Source organism: Syngnathus typhle, linkage group LG19 (assembly GCF_033458585.1).
Source record: "Syngnathus typhle isolate RoL2023-S1 ecotype Sweden linkage group LG19, RoL_Styp_1.0, whole genome shotgun sequence".
Classification (NCBI taxonomy): Eukaryota; Metazoa; Chordata; class Actinopteri; order Syngnathiformes; family Syngnathidae; genus Syngnathus; species Syngnathus typhle.
This window is the reverse complement of record NC_083756.1, coordinates 198,548-221,142: the sequence shown is the minus strand read 5'-3', so window position 1 is coordinate 221,142 and position 22,595 is coordinate 198,548.

The window sequence follows — 22,595 nt, the reverse complement described above, 5'->3', positions numbered from 1 at the left end:
AATGCTTATAAAACATAAACCAAACGTTGGAAGTGGTCATTTCTTCATGCGCAGTGATAAACTCGGCACTCTAAAGCACCCGAGAGCGTTTTTTTCGATGCCAACCTAACCAGAGTGACGGGAGCGGCACAATTCAGAAAAAGCGCTCAACTCGCCGAGAAAATGCGATTTAAGCAATAAAATTAAAAATGCTTATAAAACATAAACCAAACGTTGGAGGTGGTCATTTCTTAATGCGCAGTAATAAACTCGGCACTCTAAAGCACCCGAGAGCGTTTTTTTCGATGCCAACCTAACCAGAGTGACGGGAGCGGCACAATTCAGAAAAAGTGCTCAGCTCGCCGAGAAAATGCGATTTAAGCAATAAAATTAAAAATGCTTATAAAACATAAACCAAACGTTGGAGGTGGTCATTTCTTAATGCGCAGTAATAAACTCGGCACTCTAAAGCACCCGAGAGCGTTTTTTTCGATGCCAACCTAACCAGAGTGACGGGAGCGGCACAATTCAGAAAAAGTGCTCAGCTCGCCGAGAAAATGCGATTTAAGCAATAAAATTAAAAATGCTTATTAAACATAAACCAAACGTTGGAGGTGGTCATTTCTTCATGCGCAGTGATAAACTCGGCACTCTAAAGCACCCGAGAGCGTTTTTTTCGATGCCAACCTAACCAGAGTGACGGGAGCGGCACAATTCAGAAAAAGTGCTCAGCTCGCCGAGAAAATGTGATTTAAGCAATAAAATTAAAAATGCTTATAAAACATAAACCAAACGTTGGAGGTGGTCATTTCTTAATGCGCAGTAATAAACTCGGCACTCTAAAGCATCCGAGAGCGTTTTTTTCGATGCCAACCTAACCAGAGTGACGGGAGCGGCACAATTCAGAAAAAGTGCTCAGCTCGCCGAGAAAATGCGATTTAAGCAATAAAATTAAAAATGCTTATAAAACATAAACCAAACGTTGGAAGTGGTCATTTCTTCATGCGCAGTGATAAACTCGGCACTCTAATGCACCCGAAAGCGTTTTTTTCGATGCCAACCTAACCAGAGTTACGGGAGCGGCACAATTCAGAAAAAGCGCTCAGCTCGCCGAGAAAATGCGATTTAAGCAATAAAATTAAAAATGCTTATAAAACATAAACCAAACGTTGGAGGTGGTCATTTCTTCATGCGCAGTGATAAACTCGGCACTCTAAAGCACCCGAGAGCGTTTTTTTCGATGCCAACCTAACCAGAGTGACGGGAGCGGCACAATTCAGAAAAAGTGCTCAGCTCGCCGAGAAAATGCGATTTAAGCAATAAAATTAAAAATGCTTATAAAACATAAACCAAACGTTGGAGGTGGTCATTTCTTAATGCGCAGTAATAAACTCGGCACTCTAAAGCACCCGAGAGCGTTTTTTTCGATGCCAACCTAACCAGAGTGACGGGAGCGGCACAATTCAGAAAAAGTGCTCAGCTCGCCGAGAAAATGCGATTTAAGCAATAAAATTAAAAATGCTTATAAAACATAAACCAAACGTTGGAGGTGGTCATTTCTTAATGCGCAGTAATAAACTCGCCACTCTAAAGCACCCGAGAGCGTTTTTTTCGATGCCAACCTAACCAGAGTGACGGGAGCGGCACAATTCAGAAAAAGCGCTCAGCTCGCCGAGAAAATGCGATTTAAGCAATAAAATTAAAAATGCTTATAAAACATAAACCAAACGTTGGAAGTGGTCATTTCTTCATGCGCAGTGATAAACTCGGCACTCTAAAGCACCCGAGAGCGTTTTTTTCGATGCCAACCTAACCAGAGTGACGGGAGCGGCACAATTCAGAAAAAGTGCTCAGCTCGCCGAGAAAATGCGATTTAAGCAATAAAATTAAAAATGCTTATTAAACATAAACCAAACGTTGGAGGTGGTCATTTCTTCATGCGCAGTGAATAACTCGGCACTCTAAAGCACCCGAGAGCGTTTTTTTCGATGCCAACCTAACCAGAGTGACGGGAGCGGCACCAATTCAGAAAAAGCGCTCAGCTCGCCGAGAAAATGCGATTTAAGCAATAAAATTAAAAATGCTTATTAAACATAAACCAAACATTGGAGGTGGTCATTTCTTCATGCGCAGTGAATAACTCGGCACTCTAAAGCACCCGAGAGCGTTTTTTTCGATGCCAACCTAACCAGAGTGACGGGAGCGGCACAATTCAGAAAAAGCGCTCAGCTCGCCGAGAAAATGCGATTTAAGCAATAAAATTAAAAATGCTTATAAAACATAAACCAAACGTTGGAGGTGGTCATTTCTTCATGCGCAGTGATAAACTCGGCACTCTAAAGCACCCGAGAGCGTTTTTTTCGATGCCAACCTAACCAGAGTGACGGGAGCGGCACAATTCAGAAAAAGTGCTCAGCTCGCCGAGAAAATGCAATTTAAGCAATAAAATTAAAAATGCTTATAAAACATAAACCAAACGTTGGAGGTGGTCATTTCTTAATGCGCAGTAATAAACTCGGCACTCTAAAGCACCCGAGAGCGTTTTTTTCGATGCCAACCTAACCAGAGTGACGGGAGCGGCACAATTCAGAAAAAGTGCTCAGCTCGCCGAGAAAATGCGATTTAAGCAATACAATTAAAAATGCTTGTAAAACATAAACCAAACGTTGGAGGTGGTCATTTCTTCATGCGCAGTGAATAACTCGGCACTCTAAAGCACCCGAGAGCGTTTTTTTCGATGCCAGCCTAACCATGAGTGACGGGAGCGGCACAATTCAGAAAAAGTGCTCAGCTCGCCGAGAAAATGCGATTTAAGCAATAAAATTAAAAATGCTTATAAAACATAAACCAAACGTTGGAGGTGGTCATTTCTTAATGCGCAGTAATAAACTCGGCACTCTAAAGCACCCGAGAGCGTTTTTTTCGATGCCAACCTAACCAGAGTGACGGGAGCGGCACAATTCAGAAAAAGTGCTCAGCTCGCCGAGAAAATGCGATTTAAGCAATAAAATTAAAAATGCTTATTAAACATAAACCAAACGTTGGAGGTGGTCATTTCTTCATGCGCAGTGAATAACTCGGCACTCTAAAGCACCCGAGAGCGTTTTTTTCGATGCCAACCTAACCAGAGTGACGGGAGCGGCACAATTCAGAAAAAGCGCTCAGCTCGCCGAGAAAATGCGATTTAAGCAATAAAATTAAAAATGCTTATTAAACATAAACCAAACGTTGGAGGTGGTCATTTCTTCATGCGCAGTGAATAACTCGGCACTCTAAAGCACCCGAGAGCGTTTTTTTCGATGCCAACCTAACCAGAGTGACGGGAGCCGCACAATTCAGAAAAAGCGCTCAGCTCGCCGAGAAAATGCGATTTAAGCAATAAAATTAAAAATGCTTATAAAACATAAACCAAACGTTGGAGATGGTAATTTCTTCATGCGCAGTGATAAACTCGGCACTCTAAAGCACCCGAGAGCGTTTTTTTCGATGCCAACCTAACCAGAGTGACGGGAGCGGCACAATTCAGAAAAAGTGCTCAGCTCGCCGAGAAAATGCGATTTAAGCAATAAAATTAAAACATAAACCAAACGTTGGAGGTGGTCATTTCTTCATGCGCAGTGAATAACTCGGCACTCTAAAGCACCCAAGAGCGTTTTTTTCGATGCCAACCTAACCAGAGTGACGGGAGCGGCACAATTCAGAAAAAGTGCTCAGCTCGCCGAGAAAATGCGATTTAAGCAATAAAATTAAAAATGCTTATAAAACATAAACCAAACGTTGGAGGTGGTCATTTCTTAATGCGCAGTAATAAACTCGGCACTCTAAAGCACCCGAGAGCGTTTTTTTCGATGCCAACCTAACCAGAGTGACGGGAGCGGCACAATTCAGAAAAAGTGCTCAGCTCGCCGAGAAAATGCGATTTAAGCAATAAAATTAAAAATGCTTATAAAACATAAACCAAACGTTGGAGGTGGTCATTTCTTAATGCGCAGTAATAAACTCGGCACTCTAAAGCACCCGAGAGGGTTTTTTTCGATGCCAACCTAACCAGAGTGACGGGAGCGGCACAATTCAGAAAAAGTGCTCAGCTCGCCGAGAAAATGCGATTTAAGCAATAAAATTAAAAATGCTTATTAAACATAAACCAAACGTTGGAGGTGGTCATTTCTTCATGCGCAGTGAATAACTCGGCACTCTAAAGCACCCGAGAGCGTTTTTTTCGATGCCAACCTAACCAGAGTGACGGGAGCGGCACAATTCAGAAAAAGTGCTCAGCTCGCCGAGAAAATGCGATTTAAGCAATAAAATTAAAAATGCTTATTAAACATAAACCAAACGTTGGAGGTGGTCATTTCTTCATGCGCAGTGAATAACTCGGCACTCTAAAGCACCCGAGAGCGTTTTTTTCGATGCCAACCTAACCAGAGTGACGGGAGCGGCAAAATTCAGAAAAAGCGCTCAGCTCGCCGAGAAAATGCGATTTAAGCAATAAAATTAAAAATGCTTATAAAACATAAACCAAACGTTGGAGGTGGTCATTTCTTCATGCGCAGTGATAAACTCGGCACTCTAAAGCACCCGAGAGCGTTTTTTTCGATGCCAACCTAACCAGAGTGACGGGAGTGGCACAATTCAGAAAAAGTGCTCAGCTCGCCGAGAAAATGCGATTTAAGCAATAAAATTAAAAATGCTTATAAAACATAAACCAAACGTTGGAGGTGGTCATTTCTTCATGCGCAGTGAATAACTCGGCACTCTAAAGACCCGAGAGCGTTTTTTTCGATGCCAACCTAACCAGAGTGACGGGAGCGGCACAATTCAGAAAAAGTGCTCAGCTCGCCGAGAAAATGCGATTTAAGCAATAAAATTAAAAATGCTTATAAAACATAAACCAAACGTTGGAGGTGGTCATTTCTTAATGCGCAGTAATAAACTCGGCACTCTAAAGCACCCGAGAGCGTTTTTTTCGATGCCAACCTAACCAGAGTGACGGGAGCGGCACAATTCAGAAAAAGTGCTCAGCTCGCCGAGAAAATGCGATTTAAGCAATAAAATTAAAAATGCTTATAAAACATAAACCAAACGTTGGAAGTGGTCATTTCTTCATGCGCAGTGATAAACTCGGCACTCTAAAGCACCCGAGAGCGTTTTTTTCGATGCCAACCAAACCAGAGTTACGGGAGCGGCACAATTCAGAAAAAGCGCTCAGCTCGCCGAGAAAATGCGATTTAAGCAATAAAATTAAAAATGCTTATAAAACATAAACCAAACGTTGGAGGTGGTCATTTCTTCATGCGCTGTGATAAACTCGGCACTCTAAAGCACCCGAGAGCGTTTTTTTCGATGCCAACCTAACCAGAGTGACGGGAGCGGCACAATTCAGAAAAAGCGCTCAGCTCGCCGAGAAAATGCGATTTAAGCAATAAAATTAAACATGCTTATAAAACATAAACCAAACGTTGGAGGTGGTCATTTCTTCATGCGCAGTGATAAACTCGGCACTCTAAAGCACCCGAGAGCGTTTTTTTCGATGCCAACCTAACCAGAGTGACGGGAGCGGCACAATTCAGAAAAAGTGCTCAGCTCGCCGAGAAAACGCGATTTAAGCAATAAAATTAAAAATGCTTATAAAACATAAACCAAACGTTGGAGGTGGTCATTTCTTCATGCGCAGTGAATAACTCGGCACTCTAAAGCACCCGAGAGCGTTTTTTTCGATGCCAACCTAACCAGAGTGACGGGAGCGGAACAATTCAGAAAAAGTGCTCAGCTCGCCGAGAAAATGCGATTTAAGCAATAAAATTAAAAATGCTTATAAAACATAAACCAAACGTTGGAGGTGGTCATTTCTTAATGCGCAGTAATAAACTCGGCACTCTAAAGCACCCGTGAGCGTTTTTTTCGATGCCAACCTAACCAGAGTGACGGGAGCGGCACAATTCAGAAAAAGTGCTCAGCTCGCCGAGAAAATGCGATTTAAGCAATAAAATTAAAAATGCTTATAAAACATAAACCAAACGTTGGAGGTGGTCATTTCTTCATGCGCAGTGATAAAGTCGGCACTCTAAAGCACCCGAGAGCGTTTTTTTCGATGCCAACCTAACCAGAGTGACGGGAGCGGCACAATTCAGAAAAAGTGCTCAGCTCGCCGAGAAAATGCGATTTAAGCAATAAAATTAAAAATGCTTATTAAACATAAACCAAACGTTGGAGGTGGTCATTTCTTCATGCGCAGTGATAAACTCGGCACTCTAAAGCACCCGAGAGCGTTTTTTTCGATGCCAACCTAACCAGAGTGACGGGAGCGGCACAATTCAGAAAAAGTGCTCAGCTCGCCGAGAAAATGCGATTAATAAAATTAAAAATGCTTATAAAACATAAACCAAACGTTGGAGGTGGTCATTTCTTAATGCGCAGTAATAAACTCGGCACTCTAAAGCACCTGAGAGCGTTTTTTTCGATGCCAACCTAACCAGAGTGACGGGAGCGGCACAATTCAGAAAAAGTGCTCAGCTCGCCGAGAAAATGCGATTTAAGCAATAAAATTAAAAATGCTTATAAAACATAAACCAAACGTTGGAGGTGGTCATTTCTTCATGCGCAGTGATAAACTCGGCACTCTAAAGCACCCGAGAGCGTTTTTTTCGATGCCAACCTAACCAGAGTGACGGGAGCGGCACAATTCAGAAAAAGTGCTCTGCAGCTCGCCGAGAAAATGCGATTTAAGCAATAAAACTAAAAATGCTTATAAAACATAAACCAAACGTTGGAGGTGGTCATTTCTTCATGCGCAGTGAATAACTCGGCACTCTAAAGCACCCGAGAGCGTCTTTTTCGATGCCAACCTAACCAGAGTGACGGGAGCGGCACAATTCAGAAAAAGTGCTCAGCTCGCCGAGAAAATGCGATTTAAGCAATAAAATAAAAAATGCTTATAAAACATAAACCAAACGTTGGAGGTGGTCATTTCTTCATGCGCAGTGATAAACTCGGCACTCTAAAGCACCCGAGAGCGTTTTTTTCGATGCCAACCTAACCAGAGTGACGGGAGCGGCACAATTCAGAAAAAGTGCTCAGCTCGCCGAGAAAATGCGATTTAAGCAATAAAATTAAAAATGCTTATAAAACATAAACCAAACGTTGGAGGTGGTCATTTCTTCATGCGCAGTGAATAACTCGGCACTCTAAAGCACCCGAGAGCGTTTTTTTCGATGCCAACCTAACCAGAGTGACGGGAGCGGCGCAATTCAGAAAAAGTTCTCAGCTCGCCGAGAAAATGCGATTTAAGCAATAAAATTAAAAATGCTTATAAAACATAAACCAAACGTTGGAGGTGGTCATTTCTTCATGCGCAGTGATAAACTCGGCACTCTAAAGCACCCGAGAGCGTTTTTTTCGATGCCAACCTAACCAGAGTGACGGGAGCGGCACAATTCAGAAAAAGTGCTCAGCTCGCCGAGAAAATGCGATTTAAGCAATAAAATTAAAAATGCTTCTAAAACATAAACCAAACGTTGGAGGTGGTCATTTCTTAATGCGCAGTAATAAACTCGGCACTCTAAAGCACCTGAGAGCGTTTTTTTTCGATGCCAACCTAACCAGAGTGACGGGAGCGGCACAATTCAGAAAAAGTGCTCAGCTCGCCGAGAAAATGCGATTCAAGCAATAAAATTAAAAATGCTTATAAAACATAAACCAAACGTTGGAGGTGGTCATTTCTTCATGCGCAGTGATAAACTCGGCACTCTAAAGCACCCGAGAGCATTTTTTTCGATGCCAACCTAACCAGAGTGACGGGAGCGGCACAATTCAGAAAAAGCGCTCAGCTCGCCGAGAAAATGCGATTTAAGCAATAAAATTAAAAATGCTTATAAAACATAAACCAAACGTTGGAGGTGGTAATTTCTTCATGCGCAGTGATAAACTCGGCACTCTAAAGCACCCGAGAGCGTTTTTTTCGATGCCAACCTAACCAGAGTGACGGGAGGGGCACAATTCAGAAAAAGCGATCAGCTCGCCGAGAAAATGCGATTTAAGCAATAAAATTAAAAATGCTTATAAAACATAAACCAAACGTTGGAGGTGGTCATTTCTTCATGCGCAAAGATGCACTCGGCACTCTAAAGCACCCGAGAGCGTTTTTTTCGATGCCAACCTAACCAGAGTGACGGGAGCGGCACAATTCAGAAAAAGTGCTCAGCTCGCCGAGAAAATGCGATTTAAGCAATAAAATTAAAAATGCTTATAAAACATAAACCAAACGTTGGAGGTGGTCATTTCTTCATGCGCAGTGAATAACTCGGCACTCTAAAGCACCCGAGAGCGTTTTTTTCGATGCCAACCTAACCAGAGTGACGGGAGCGGCGCAATTCAGAAAAAGTGCTCAGCTCGCCGAGAAAATGCGATTTAAGCAATAAAATTAAAAATGCTTATAAAACATAAACCAAACGTTGGATGTGGTCATTTCTTCATGCGCAGTGATAAACTCGGCACTCTAAAGCACCCGAGAGCGTTTTTTTCGATGCCAACCTAACCAGAGTGACGGGAGCGGCACAATTCAGAAAAAGTGCTCAGCTCGCCGAGAAAATGCGATTTAAGCATGCAATAAAATTAAAAATGCTTATAAAACATAAACCAAACGTTGGAGGTGGTCATTTCTTAATGCGCAGTAATAAACTCGGCACTCTAAAGCACCTGAGAGCGTTTTTTTCGATGCCAACCTAACCAGAGTGACGGGAGCGGCACAATTCAGAAAAAGTGCTCAGCTCGCCGAGAAAATGCGATTTAAGCAATAAAATTAAAAATGCTTATAAAACATAAACCAAACGTTGGAGGTGGTCATTTCTTCATGCGCAGTGATAAATTCGGCACTCTAAAGCACCCGAGAGCGTTTTTTTCGATGCCAACCTAACCAGAGTGACGGGAGCGGCACAATTCAGAAAAAGCGCTCAGCTCGCCGAGAAAATGCGATTTAAGCAATAAAATTAAAAATGCTTCTAAAACATAAACCAAACGTTGGAGGTGGTCATTTCTTCATGCGCAGTGATAAACTCGGCACTCTAAAGCACCCGAGAGCGTTTTTTTCGATGCCAACCTAACCAGAGTGACGGGAGCGGCACAATTCAGAAAAAGCGATCAGCTCGCCGAGAAAATGCGATTTAAGCAATAAAATTAAAAATGCTTATAAAACATAAACCAAACGTTGGAGGTGGTCATTTCTTCATGCGCAGTGAATAACTCGGCACTCTAAAGCACCCGAGAGCGTTTTTTTCGATGCCAACCTAACCAGAGTGACGGGAGCGGCACCATTCAGAAAAAGCGCTCAGCTCGCCGAGAAAATGCGATTTAAGCAATAAAATTAAAAATGCTTATAAAACATAAACCAAACGTTGGAGGTGGTCATTTCTTCATGCGCAGTGATAAACTCGGCACTCTAAAGCACCCGAGAGCGTTTTTTTCGATGCCAACCTAACCAGAGTGACGGGAGCGGCACAATTCAGAAAAAGCGCTCAGCTCGCCGAGAAAATGCGATTTAAGCAATACAATTAAAAATGCTTATAAAAGATAAACCAAACGTTGGAGGTGGTCATTTCTTCATGCGCAGTGATAAACTCGGCACTCTAAAGCACCCGAGAGCGTTTTTTTCGATGCCAACCTAACCAGAGTGACGGGAGCGGCACATTTCAGAAAAAGCGCTCAGCTCGCCGAGAAAATGCGATTTAAGCAATAAAATTAAAAATGCTTATAAAACATAAACCAAACGTTGGAGGTGGTCATTTCTTCATGCGCAGTGATAAACTCGGCACTCTAAAGCACCCGAGAGCGTTTTTTTCGATGCCAACCTAACCAGAGTGACGGGAGCGGCACAATTCAGAAACAGTGCTCAGCTCGCCGAGAAAATGCGATTTAAGCAATAAAATTAAAAATGCTTATAAAACATAAACCAAACGTTGGAGGTGGTCATTTCTTCATGCGCAGTGATAAACTCGGCACTCTAAAGCACCCGAGAGCGTTTTTTTCGATGCCAACCTAACCAGAGTGACGGGAGCGGCACAATTCAGAAAAAGCGCTCAGCTCGCCGAGAAAATGCGATTTAAGCAATAAAATTAAGAATGCTTATAAAACATAAACCAAACGTTGGAGGTGGTCATTTCTTCATGCGCAGTGATAAACTCGGCACTCTAAAGCACCCGAGAGCGTTTTTTTCGATGCCAACCTAACCAGAGTGACGGGAGCGGCACAATTCAGAAAAAGCGCTCAGCTCGCCGAGAAAATGCGATTTAAGCGATAAAATTAAAAATGCTTATAAAACATAAACCAAACGTTGGAGGTGGTCATTTCTTCATGCGCAGTGATAAACTCGGCACTCTAAAGCACCCGAGAGCGTTTTATTCGATGCCAACCTAACCAGAGTGACGGGAGCGGCACAATTCAGAAACAGTGCTCAGCTCGCCGAGAAAATGCGATTTAAGCAATAAAATTAAGAATGCTTATAAAACATAAACCAAACGTTGGAGGTGGTCATTTCTTCATGCGCAGTGATAAACTCGGCACTCTAAAGCACCCGAGAGCGTTTTTTTCGATGCCAACCTAACCAGAGTGACGGGAGCGGCACAATTCAGAAAAAGCGCTCAGCTCGCCGAGAAAATGCGATTTAAGCGATAAAATTAAAAATGCTTATAAAACATAAACCAAACGTTGGAGGTGGTCATTTCTTCATGCGCAGTGATAAACTCGGCACTCTAAAGCACCCGAGAGCGTTTTATTCGATGCCAACCTAACCAGAGTGACGGGAGCGGCACAATTCAGAAAAAGTGCTCAGCTCGCCGAGAAAATGCGATTTAAGCAATAAAATTAAAAATGCTTATAAAACATAAACCAAACGTTGGAGGTGGTAATTTCTTCATGCGCAGTGAATAACTCGGCACTCTAAAGCACCCGAGAGCGTTTTTTTCGATGCCAACCTAACCAGAGTGACGGGAGCGGCACAATTCAGAAAAAGCGCTCAGCTCGCCGAGAAAATGCGATTTAAGCAATAAAATTAAAAATGCTTCTAAAACATAAACCAAACGTTGGAGGTGGTCATTTCTTCATGCGCAGTGATAAACTCGGCACTCTAAAGCACCCGAGAGCGTTTTTTTCGATGCCAACCTAACCAGAGTGACGGGAGCGGCACAATTCAGAAAAAGCGATCAGCTCGCCGAGAAAATGCGATTTAAGCAATAAAATTAAAAATGCTTATAAAACATAAACCAAACGTTGGAGTTGGTCATTTCTTCATGCGCAGTGAATAACTCGGCACTCTAAAGCACCCGAGAGCGTTTTTTTCGATGCCAACCTAACCAGAGTGACGGGAGCGGCACCATTCAGAAAAAGCGCTCAGCTCGCCGAGAAAATGCGATTTAAGCAATAAAATTAAAAATGCTTCTAAAACATAAACCAAACGTTGGAGGTGGTCATTTCTTCATGCGCAGTGATAAACTCGGCACTCTAAAGCACCCGAGAGCGTTTTTTTCGATGCCAACCTAACCAGAGTGACGGGAGCGGCACAATTCAGAAAAAGCGATCAGCTCGCCGAGAAAATGCGATTTAAGCAATAAAATTAAAAATGCTTATAAAACATAAACCAAACGTTGGAGGTGGTCATTTCTTCATGCGCAGTGAATAACTCGGCACTCTAAAGCACCCGAGAGCGTTTTTTTCGATGCCAACCTAACCAGAGTGACGGGAGCGGCACCATTCAGAAAAAGCGCTCAGCTCGCCGAGAAAATGCGATTTAAGCAATAAAATTAAAAATGCTTATAAAACATAAACCAAACGTTGGAGGTGGTCATTTCTTCATGCGCAGTGATAAACTCGGCACTCTAAAGCACCCGAGAGCGTTTTTTTCGATGCCAACCTAACCAGAGTGACGGGAGCGGCACAATTCAGAAAAAGCGCTCAGCTCGCCGAGAAAATGCGATTTAAGCAATACAATTAAAAATGCTTATAAAAGATAAACCAAACGTTGGAGGTGGTCATTTCTTCATGCGCAGTGATAAACTCGGCACTCTAAAGCACCCGAGAGCGTTTTTTTCGATGCCAACCTAACCAGAGTGACGGGAGCGGCACATTTCAGAAAAAGCGCTCAGCTCGCCGAGAAAATGCGATTTAAGCAATAAAATTAAAAATGCTTATAAAACATAAACCAAACGTTGGAGGTGGTCATTTCTTCATGCGCAGTGATAAACTCGGCACTCTAAAGCACCCGAGAGCGTTTTTTTCGATGCCAACCTAACCAGAGTGACGGGAGCGGCACAATTCAGAAACAGTGCTCAGCTCGCCGAGAAAATGCGATTTAAGCAATAAAATTAAAAATGCTTATAAAACATAAACCAAACGTTGGAGGTGGTCATTTCTTCATGCGCAGTGATAAACTCGGCACTCTAAAGCACCCGAGAGCGTTTTTTTCGATGCCAACCTAACCAGAGTGACGGGAGCGGCACAATTCAGAAAAAGCGCTCAGCTCGCCGAGAAAATGCGATTTAAGCAATAAAATTAAGAATGCTTATAAAACATAAACCAAACGTTGGAGGTGGTCATTTCTTCATGCGCAGTGATAAACTCGGCACTCTAAAGCACCCGAGAGCGTTTTTTTCGATGCCAACCTAACCAGAGTGACGGGAGCGGCACAATTCAGAAAAAGCGCTCAGCTCGCCGAGAAAATGCGATTTAAGCGATAAAATTAAAAATGCTTATAAAACATAAACCAAACGTTGGAGGTGGTCATTTCTTCATGCGCAGTGATAAACTCGGCACTCTAAAGCACCCGAGAGCGTTTTATTCGATGCCAACCTAACCAGAGTGACGGGAGCGGCACAATTCAGAAAAAGTGCTCAGCTCGCCGAGAAAATGCGATTTAAGCAATAAAATTAAAAATGCTTATAAAACATAAACCAAACGTTGGAGGTGGTAATTTCTTCATGCGCAGTGAATAACTCGGCACTCTAAAGCACCCGAGAGCGTTTTTTTCGATGCCAACCTAACCAGAGTGACGGGAGCGGCACAATTCAGAAAAAGCGCTCAGCTCGCCGAGAAAATGCGATTTAAGCAATAAAATTAAAAATGCTTATAAAACATAAACCAAACGTTGGAGGTGGTCATTTCTTCATGCGCAGTGATAAACTCGGCACTCTAAAGCACCCGAGAGCGTTTTTTTCGATGCCAACCTAACCAGAGTGACGGGAGCGGCACAATTCAGAAAAAGCGCTCAGCTCGCCGAGAAAATGCGATTTAAGCAATAAAATTAAAAATGCTTATAAAACATAAACCAAACGTTGGAGGTGGTCATTTCTTCATGCGCAGTGATAAACTCGGCACTCTAAAGCACCCGAGAGCGTTTTTTTCGATGCCAACCTAACCAGAGTGACGGGAGCGGCACAATTCAGAAAAAGCGCTCAGCTCGCCGAGAAAATGCGATTTAAGCAATAAAATTAAAAATGCTTATAAAACATAAACCAAACGTTGGAGGTGGTCATTTCTTCATGCGCAGTGATAAACTCGGCACTCTAAAGCACCCGAGAGCGTTTTTTTCGATGCCAACCTAACCAGAGTGACGGGAGCGGCACAATTCAGAAAAAGTGCTCAGCTCGCCGAGAAAATGCGATTTAAGCAATAAAATTAAAAATGCTTATAAAACATAAACCAAACGTTGGAGGTGGTCATTTCTTAATGCGCAGTAATAAACTCGGCACTCTAAAGCACCTGAGAGCGTTTTTTTCGATGCCAACCTAACCAGAGTGACGGGAGCGGCACAATTCAGAAAAAGTGCTCAGCTCGCCGAGAAAATGCGATTTAAGCAATAAAATTAAAAATGCTTATAAAACATAAACCAAACGTTGGAGGTGGTCATTTCTTCATGCGCAGTGATAAACTCGGCACTCTAAAGCACCCGAGAGCCTTTTTTTCGATGCCAACCTAACCAGAGTGACGGGAGCGGCACAATTCAGAAAAAGTGCTCTGCAGCTCGCCGAGAAAATGCGATTTAAGCAATAAAACTAAAAATGCTTATAAAACATAAACCAAACGTTGGAGGTGGTCATTTCTTCATGCGCAGTGAATAACTCGGCACTCTAAAGCACCCGAGAGCGTCTTTTTCGATGCCAACCTAACCAGAGTGACGGGAGCGGCACAATTCAGAAAAAGTGCTCAGCTCGCCGAGAAAATGCGATTTAAGCAATAAAATAAAAAATGCTTATAAAACATAAACCAAACGTTGGAGGTGGTCATTTCTTCATGCGCAGTGATAAACTCGGCACTCTAAAGCACCCGAGAGCGTTTTTTTCGATGCCAACCTAACCAGAGTGACGGGAGCGGCACAATTCAGAAAAAGTGCTCAGCTCGCCGAGAAAATGCGATTTAAGCAATAAAATTAAAAATGCTTATAAAACATAAACCAAACGTTGGAGGTGGTCATTTCTTCATGCGCAGTGAATAACTCGGCACTCTAAAGCACCCGAGAGCGTTTTTTTCGATGCCAACCTAACCAGAGTGACGGGAGCGGCGCAATTCAGAAAAAGTTCTCAGCTCGCCGAGAAAATGCGATTTAAGCAATAAAATTAAAAATGCTTATAAAACATAAACCAAACGTTGGAGGTGGTCATTTCTTCATGCGCAGTGATAAACTCGGCACTCTAAAGCACCCGAGAGCGTTTTTTTCGATGCCAACCTAACCAGAGTGACGGGAGCGGCACAATTCAGAAAAAGTGCTCAGCTCGCCGAGAAAATGCGATTTAAGCAATAAAATTAAAAATGCTTCTAAAACATAAACCAAACGTTGGAGGTGGTCATTTCTTAATGCGCAGTAATAAACTCGGCACTCTAAAGCACCTGAGAGCGTTTTTTTTCGATGCCAACCTAACCAGAGTGACGGGAGCGGCACAATTCAGAAAAAGTGCTCAGCTCGCCGAGAAAATGCGATTCAAGCAATAAAATTAAAAATGCTTATAAAACATAAACCAAACGTTGGAGGTGGTCATTTCTTCATGCGCAGTGATAAACTCGGCACTCTAAAGCACCCGAGAGCATTTTTTTCGATGCCAACCTAACCAGAGTGACGGGAGCGGCACAATTCAGAAAAAGCGCTCAGCTCGCCGAGAAAATGCGATTTAAGCAATAAAATTAAAAATGCTTATAAAACATAAACCAAACGTTGGAGGTGGTAATTTCTTCATGCGCAGTGATAAACTCGGCACTCTAAAGCACCCGAGAGCGTTTTTTTCGATGCCAACCTAACCAGAGTGACGGGAGGGGCACAATTCAGAAAAAGCGATCAGCTCGCCGAGAAAATGCGATTTAAGCAATAAAATTAAAAATGCTTATAAAACATAAACCAAACGTTGGAGGTGGTCATTTCTTCATGCGCAAAGATGCACTCGGCACTCTAAAGCACCCGAGAGCGTTTTTTTCGATGCCAACCTAACCAGAGTGACGGGAGCGGCACAATTCAGAAAAAGTGCTCAGCTCGCCGAGAAAATGCGATTTAAGCAATAAAATTAAAAATGCTTATAAAACATAAACCAAACGTTGGAGGTGGTCATTTCTTCATGCGCAGTGAATAACTCGGCACTCTAAAGCACCCGAGAGCGTTTTTTTCGATGCCAACCTAACCAGAGTGACGGGAGCAGCACAATTCAGAAAAAGTGCTCAGCTCGCCGAGAAAATGCGATTTAAGCAATAAGATTAAAAATGCTTATAAAACATAAACCAAACGTTGGAGGTGGTCATTTCTTAATGCGCAGTAATAAACTCGGCACTCTAAAGCACCCGAGAGTGTTTTTTTCGATGCCAACCTAACCAGAGTGACGGGAGCGGAACAATTCAGAAAAAGTGCTCAGCTCGCCGAGAAAATGCGATTTAAGCAATAAAATTAAAAATGCTTATAAAACATAAACCAAACGTTGGAGGTGGTCATTTCTTCATGCGCAGTGAATAACTCGGCACTCTAAAGCACCCGAGAGCGTTTTTTTCGATGCCAACCTAACCAGAGTGACGGGAGCGGCACAATTCAGAAAAAGCGCTCAGCTCGCCGAGAAAATGCGATTTAAGCAATAAAATTAAAAATGCTTATAAAACATAAACCAAACGTTGGAGGTGGTCATTTCTTCATGCGCAGTGATAAACTCGGCACTCTAAAGCACCCGAGAGCGTTTTTTTCGATGCCAACCTAACCAGAGTGACGGGAGCGGCACAATTCAGAAAAAGCGCTCAGCTCGCCGAGAAAATGCGATTTAAGCAATAAAATTAAAAATGCTTATAAAACATAAACCAAACGTTGGAGGTGGTCATTTCTTCATGCGCAGTGATAAACTCGGCACTCTAAAGCACCCGAGAGCGTTTTTTTCGATGCCAACCTAACCAGAGTGACGGGAGCGGCACAATTCAGAAAAAGCGCTCAGCTCGCCGAGAAAATGCGATTTAAGCAATAAAATTAAAAATGCTTCTAAAACATAAACCAAACGTTGGAGGTGGTCATTTCTTCATGCGCAGTGATAAACTCGGCACTCTAAAGCACCCGAGAGCGTTTTTTTCGATGCCAACCTAACCAGAGTGACGGGAGCGGCACAATTCAGAAAAAGCGATCAGCTCGCCGAGAAAATGCGATTTAAGCAATAAAATTAAAAATGCTTATAAAACATAAACCAAACGTTGGAGGTGGTCATTTCTTCATGCGCAGTGATGTACTCGGCACTCTAAAGCACCCGAGAGCGTTTTTTTCGATGCCAACCTAACCAGAGTGACGGGAGCGGCACAATTCAGAAAAAGTGCTCAGCTCGCCGAGAAAATGCGATTTAAGCAATAAAATTAAAAATGCTTATAAAACATAAACCAAACGTTGGAGGTGGTCATTTCTTCATGCGCAGTGAATAACTCGGCACTCTAAAGCACCCGAGAGCGTTTTTTTCGATGCCAACCTAACCAGAGTGACGGGAGCGGCACAATTCAGAAAAAGTGCTCAGCTCGCCGAGAAAATGCGATTTAAGCAATAAAATTAAAAATGCTTATAAAACATAAACCAAACGTTGGAGGTGGTCATTTCTTAATGCGCAGTAATAAACTCGGCACTCTAAAGCACCCGAGAGCGTTTTTTTCGATGCCAACCTATTCAGAGTGACGGGAGCGGCACAATTCAGAAAAAGTGCTCAGCTCGCCGAGAAAATGCGATTTAAGCAATAAAATTAAAAATGCTTATAAAACATAAACCAAACGTTGGAGGTGGTCATTTCTTCATGCGCAGTGATAAACTCGGCACTCTAAAGCACCCGAGAGCGTTTTTTTCGATGCCAAACTAACCAGAGTGACGGGAGCGGCACAATTCAGAAAAAGCGCTCAGCTCGCCGAGAAAATGCGATTTAAGCAATAAAATTAAAAATGCTTATAAAACATAAACCAAACGTTGGAGGTGGTCATTTCTTCATGCGCAGTGATAAACTCGGCACTCTAAAGCACCCGAGAGCGTTTTTTTCGATGCCAACCTAACCAGAGTGACGGGAGCGGCACAATTCAGAAAAAGCGCTCAGCTCACCGAGAAAATGCGATTTAAGCAATAAAATTAAAAATGCTTATAAAACATAAACCAAACGTTGGAGGTGGTCATTTCTTCATGCGCAGTGAATAACTCGGCACTCTAAAGCACCCGAGAGCGTTTTTTTCGATGCCAACCTAACCAGAGTGACGGGAGCGGCACAATTCAGAAAAAGCGCTCAGCTCGCCGAGAAAATGCGATTTAAGCAATAAAATTAAAAATGCTTATAAAACATAAACCAAACGTTGGAGGTGGTCATTTCTTCATGCGCAGTGATAAACTCGGCACTCTAAAGCACCCGAGAGCGTTTTTTTCGATGCCAACCTAACCAGAGTGACGGGAGCGGCACAATTCAGAAAAAGTGCTCAGCTCGCCGAGAAAATGCGATTTAAGCAATACAATTAAAAATGCTTATAAAACATAAACCAAACGTTGGAGGTGGTCATTTCTTCATGCGCAGTGAATAACTCGGCACTCTAAAGCACCCGAGAGCGTTTTTTTCGATGCCAACCTAACCAGAGTGACGGGAGCGGCACAATTCAGAAAAAGTGCTCAGCTCGCCGAGAAAATGCGATTTAAGCAATAAAATTAAAAATGCTTATAAAACATAAACCAAACGTTGGAGGTGGTCATTTCTTAATGCGCAGTAATAAACTCGGCACTCTAGAGCACCCGAGAGCGTTTTTTTCGATGCCAACCTAACCATGCAGAGTGACGGGAGCGGCACAATTCAGAAAAAGTGCTCAGCTCGCCGAGAAAATGCGATTTAAGCAATAAAATTAAAAATGCTTATAAAACATAAACCAAACGTTGGAAGTGGTCATTTCTTCATGCGCAGTGATAAACTCGGCACTCTAAAGCACCCGAGAGCGTTTTTTTCGATGCCAACCTAACCAGAGTTACGGGAGCGGCACAATTCAGAAAAAGCGCTCAGCTCGCCGAGAAAATGCGATTTAAGCAATAAAATTAAAAATGCTTATAAAACATAAACCAAACGTTGGAGGTGGTCATTTCTTCATGCGCAGTGATAAACTCGGCACTCTAAAGCACCCGAGAGCGTTTTTTTCGATGCCAACCTAACCAGAGTGACGGGAGCGGCACAATTCAGAAAAAGTGCTCAGCTCGCCGAGAAAATGCGATTTAAGCAATAAAATTAAAAATGCTTATAAAACATAAACCAAACGTTGGAGGTGGTCATTTCTTCATGCGCAGTGAATAACTCGGCACTCTAAAGCACCCGAGAGCGTTTTTTTCGATGCCAACCTAACCAGAGTGACGGGAGCGGCACAATTCAGAAAAAGTGCTCAGCTCGCCGAGAAAATGCGATTTAAGCAATAAAATTAAAAATGCTTATAAAACATAAACCAAACGTTGGAGGTGGTCATTTCTTAATGCGCAGTAATAAACTCGGCACTCTAGAGCACCCGAGAGCGTTTTTTTCGATGCCAACCTAACCAGAGTGACGGGAGCGGCACAATTCAGAAAACGTGCTCAGCTCGCCGAGAAAATGCGATTTAAGCAATAAAATTAAAAATGCTTATAAAACATAAACCAAACGTTGGAAGTGGTCATTTCTTCATGCGCAGTGATAAACTCGGCACTCTAAAGCACCCGAGAGCGTTTTTTTCGATGCCAACCTAACCAGAGTTATGGGAGCGGCACAATTCAGAAAAAGCGCTCAGCTCGCCGAGAAAATGCGATTTAAGCAATAAAATTAAAAATGCTTATAAAACATAAACCAAACGTTGGAGGTGGTCATTTCTTCATGCGCAGTGATAAAGTCGGCACTCTAAAGCACCCGAGAGCGTTTTTTTCGATGCCAACCTAACCAGAGTGACGGGAGCGGCACAATTCAGAAAAAGTGCTCAGCTCGCCGAGAAAATGCGATTTAAGCAATAAAATTAAAAATGCTTATAAAACATAAACCAAACGTTGGAGGTGGTCATTTCTTCATGCGCAGTGATAAACTCGGCACTCTAAAGCACCCTAGAGCGTTTTTTTCGATGCCAACCTAACCAGAGTGACGGGAGCGGCACAATTCAGAAAAAAAGCTCAGCTCGCCGAGAAAATGCGATTTAAGCAATAAAATTAAAAATGCTTATAAAACATAAACCAAACGTTGGAGGTGGTCATTTCTTCATGCGCAGTGATAAACTCGGCACTCTAAAGCACCCGAGAGCGTTTTTTTCGATGCCAACCTAACCAGAGTGACGGGAGCGGCACAATTCAGAAAAAGTGCTCAGCTCGCCGAGAAAATGCGATTTAAGCAATAAAATTAAAAATGCTTATAAAACATAAACCAAACGTTGGAGGTGGTCATTTCTCCATGCGCAGTGAATAACTCGGCACTCTAAAGCACCCGAGAGCGTTTTTTTCGATGCCAACCTAACCAGAGTGACGGGAGCGGCACAATTCAGAAAAAGTGCTCAGCTCGCCGAGAAAATGCGATTTAAGCAATAAAATTAAAAATGCTTATAAAACATAAACCAAACGTTGGAGGTGGTCATTTCTTAATGCGCAGTAATAAACTCGGCACTCTAAAGCACCCGTGAGCGTTTTTTTCGATGCCAACCTAACCAGAGTGACGGGAGCGGCACAATTCAGAAAAAGTGCTCAGCTCGCCGAGAAAATGCGATTCAAGCAATAAAATTAAAAATGCTTATAAAACATAAACCAAACGTTGGAGGTGGTCATTTCTTAATGCGCAGTAATAAACTCGGCACTCTAAAGCACCCGAGAGCGTTTTTTTCGATGCCAACCTAACCAGAGTGACGGGAGCGGCACAATTCAGAAAAAGTGCTCAGCTCGCCGAGAAAATGCGATTTAAGCAATAAAATTAAAAATACTTATTAAACATAAACCAAACGTTGGAGGTGGTCATTTCTTAATGCGCAGTGATAAACTCGGCACTCTAAAGCACCCGAGAGCGTTTTTTTCGATGCCAACCTAACCAGAGTGACGGGAGCGGCACAATTCAGAAAAAGTGCTCAGCTCGCCGAGAAAATGCGATTTAAGCAATAAAATTAAAAATGCTTATAAAACATAAACCAAACGTTGGAGGTGGTCATTTCTTAATGCGCAGTAATAAACTCGGCACTCTAAAGCACCCGAGAGCGTTTTTTTCGATGCCAACCTAACCAGAGTGACGGGAGCGGCACAATTCAGAAAAAGTGCTCAGCTCGCCGAGAAAATGCGATTTAAGCAATAAAATTAAAAATGCTTATTAAACATAAACCAAACGTTGGAGGTGGTCATTTCTTCATGCGCAGTGAATAACTCGGCACTCTAAAGCACCCGAGAGCGTTTTTTTCGATGCCAACCTAACCAGAGTGACGGGAGCGGCACAATTCAGAAAAAGCGCTCAGCTCGCCGAGAAAATGCGATTTAAGCAATAAAATTAAAAATGCTTATAAAACATAAACCAAACGTTGGAGGTGGTCATTTCTTAATGCGCAGTAATAAACTCGGCACTCTAAAGCACCCGAGAGCGTTTTTTTCGATGCCAACCTAACCAGAGTGACGGGAGCGGCACAATTCAGAAAAAGTGCTCAGCTCGCCGAGAAAATGCGATTTAAGCAATAAAATTAAAAATGCTTATTAAACATAAACCAAACGTTGGAGGTGGTCATTTCTTCATGCGCAGTGAATAACTCGGCACTCTAAAGCACCCGAGAGCGTTTTTTTCGATGCCAACCTAACCAGAGTGACGGGAGCGGCACAATTCAGAAAAAGCGCTCAGCTCGCCGAGAAAATGCGATTTAAGTAATAAAATTAAAAATGCTTATAAAACATAAACCAAACGTTGGAGGTGGTCATTTCTTAATGCGCAGTAATAAACTCGGCACTCTAAAGCACCCGAGAGCGTTTTTTTCGATGCCAACCTAACCAGAGTGACGGGAGCGGCACAATTCAGAAAAAGTGCTCAGCTCGCCGAGAAAATGCGATTTAAGCAATAAAATTAAAAATGCTTATAAAACATAAACCAAACGTTGGAGGTGGTCATTTCTTAATGCGCAGTAATAAACTCGGCACTCTAAAGCACCCGAGAGCGTTTTTTTTCGATGCCAACCTAACCAGAGTGACGGGAGCGGCACAATTCAGAAAAAGTGCTCAGCTCGCCGAGAAAATGCGATTTAAGCAATAAAATTAAAAATGCTTATTAAACATAAACCAAACGTTGGAGGTGGTCATTTCTTCATGCGCAGTGAATAACTCGGCACTCTAAAGCACCCGATAGGGTTTTTTTCGATGCCAACCTAACCAGAGTGACGGGAGCGGCACAATTCAGAAAAAGTGCTCAGCTCGCCGAGAAAATGCGATTTAAGCAATAAAATTAAAAATGCTTATAAAACATAAACCAAACGTTGGAGGTGGTCATTTCTTAATGCGCAGTAATAAACTCGGCACTCTAAAGCACCCGAGAGCGTTTTTTTCGATGCCAACCTAACCAGAGTGACGGGAGCGGCACAATTCAGAAAAAGTGCTCAGCTCGCCGAGAAAATGCGATTTAAGCAATAAAATTAAAAATGCTTATAAAACATAAACCAAACGTTGGAGGTGGTCATTTCTTCATGCGCAGTGAATAACTCGGCACTCTAAAGCACCCGAGAGCGTTTTTTTCGATGCCAACCTAACCAGAGTGACGGGAGCGGCACAATTCAGAAAAAGTGCTCAGCTCGCCGAGAAAATGCGATTTAAGCAATAAAATTAAAAATGCTTATAAAACATAAACCAAACGTTGGAGGTGGTCATTTCTTAATGCGCAGTAATAAACTCGGCACTCTAGAGCACCCGAGAGCGTTTTTTTCGATGCCAACCTAACCAGAGTGACGGGAGCGGCACAATTCAGAAAAAGTGCTCAGCTCGCCGAGAAAATGCGATTTAAGCAATAAAATTAAAAATGCTTATAAAACATAAACCAAACGTTGGAAGTGGTCATTTCTTCATGCGCAGTGATAAACTCGGCACTCTAAAGCACCCGAGAGCGTTTTTTTCGATGCCAACCTAACCAGAGTTACGGGAGCGGCACAATTCAGAAAAAGCGCTCAGCTCG